We start from the raw sequence: 1,936 nt of genomic DNA, 5'->3' as shown, positions 1-1,936 counted from the left end.
TTACAACCATAAAATCAAAATGTATTATTCATTTGCATTCACTCACAGTCTTCCACATAATTTATGTTTTTCCTCGCTAAAGGCCTCGACTGTCATTATTATAAAGCACCAAGATCAAAGACTTTAATAAATGTCCTTGCATATTAGCGTTTGCATTAACTAATTTACCGTCTCATAAAAAGCATTAAATGGAACTTTCACAACAACAATTCAGTCAAAAAGCTTTAGGTCACAGTCAGATGCTAATTAATTGTCTTAGGGAGGTCGATATTTGTCACTCCATGTGTGGGAAATCAGAACATTTTTTTTGCAGTTGTCTACCTTGGCCTAAAATAACTTAATATCAAAATCATCGGGAAATGAAAAAAAAAGTAGTAGTTTCTTAGGCGGGCTGTGCGAGTCATCGTGCCTGCCTGACCAGCTACACCGGCGTTCATATATGTGTGACAAATTTATCGAGTCAGATCAACAAAGTTTTTTGGTATTATTATATAAAAGGTGTGGTTGGCAAGACGACATAGATCTATTAAAGATAAATAATTTAGATAGAAGTATACTGCGATTTTGCTAAAGCTAGACCCCCCCCCCCTCCCCTTTAACCTTTAATCTTATGGTGATGATGACAACTGGTAAAAGACTTACAAATTTACCTTACAATTAAAGGTCAAACTTAGGCTACACAACAATCAACTGAAGTTTCTAGCAGTCAATAACTTAAGGAACCGGCGGGGTTCCGAACTGAAAATAGTCTACAAATCATTTCAAATGGGAGGACAGTCAGCAGATTAAATATTGATCAACGCACTTACCTTGGTTCGTGAACACGAAACGTGAATTTGTTATTTCGCTGAATAGTCAAAGAGCAAACAACAGATCTCCTTGTGACCTATCCCACTAGATTTTCAGGTCTAGATCTAGACTACCAGAACCAGAAACTATAATACTCCCTGTCAACTTGTCAGTTTAATTGTCAAGCACAATCTCAACGTCAACACTCAGGCCAGGTCGCACCCCCAGACTTTGACCCATGAACTCATGAACCCTATTTTCATTTGTCATTGAGAACGTGGCCTTGACCCTGAGAAATCGAAAGTAGGTTTCCGGAAAACTTGTTTTCACTTCGTTTATTTTGTTAGTGATTTTGTTTTCAATTTTCAATTTCTTTTTTCCTGAACAAAAAAGACTGCAAACTAGACCCAAAAAATGCCCAGTGCATTCGAATGGGGAGCGCTGTTTTCAGAAAATAATGTATGTTGGAACAAAAACAAATGGTGCAAAATACAAACCAGTAGAAGAGATCCACAGAGAGCTAATTTAGTCGCTGTAGTGTAACTTCTGAAACTCTAGTATGGAGGCTTGACTTGAGAATAATACACCGTGTATATATTTTCCATCATCAACAGAAGGAAACTCTAAATTGATTGCCTGTGTCAAAACATGAATTTGTTGTAGGCTATGGCCTACGAAGAGAAGAAAATATCTATTTACACACAACAATCCTTGCTTACATTAACCCATATAACATTAGTGTCACAGTTTGTTTTGCCACAATATTTTTATGTCGTGTAGTGGTTCATAGTAATATACATTCAATAATATATAATAATAGTATTACGTGTATTATTTTTTTCATTTCAAGTCGCGCGCGGAAATCAGCCACAAATCGTATACAAGGGAAACAACCGAGTATAAACTAATGTATTTTTACATTAACTGGATTATTTTTCTTGGACGCAGTTGCTCGCAGTTCTATTGGGTGCCCATTGCGGGATCGGGTCTGGAAGGGGCGGTTTCCTGATCAGATTGAGGGCGCAAAGCGGCTATCGTAGCACAAGTCGATTGCACCCGACTCTTCGCCTTAAAAACAAACGCGTTCGTTTTAATACGGGGTGCCCACTACGGCTGGATCGGGCCGATCCCCCGACTCGATCGAATG

The 1,936-nt window shown here is 38.3% G+C and overlaps 1 protein-coding gene across 3 annotated transcripts in view; it reads right to left on the bottom strand.

Moving 5' to 3' along the window:
• The window catches only part of LOC101852104 (MIF-like protein mif-2), a 6,443-nt gene extending 5,424 nt beyond the window's left edge, over positions 1–1,019 (bottom strand). The window contains exon 1 of one of the 3 annotated variants that reach the window (XM_005102423.3): positions 810–1,019. The gene's annotated coding sequence lies outside the window, so the exon portion shown is untranslated. The other 2 variants (XM_035970824.1, XM_005102424.3) reach the window with 2 other exon arrangements.
• Positions 1,020–1,936: the final 917 nt, after the last annotated feature.

The sequence above is a fragment of the Aplysia californica genome, unplaced genomic scaffold (assembly GCF_000002075.1).
Source record: "Aplysia californica isolate F4 #8 unplaced genomic scaffold, AplCal3.0 scaffold00324, whole genome shotgun sequence".
In the NCBI taxonomy this organism is placed as follows: domain Eukaryota; kingdom Metazoa; phylum Mollusca; class Gastropoda; order Aplysiida; family Aplysiidae; genus Aplysia; species Aplysia californica.
Note: the sequence above shows the minus strand (reverse complement) of the source record. Positions and strands in the feature narration are given on the sequence as shown.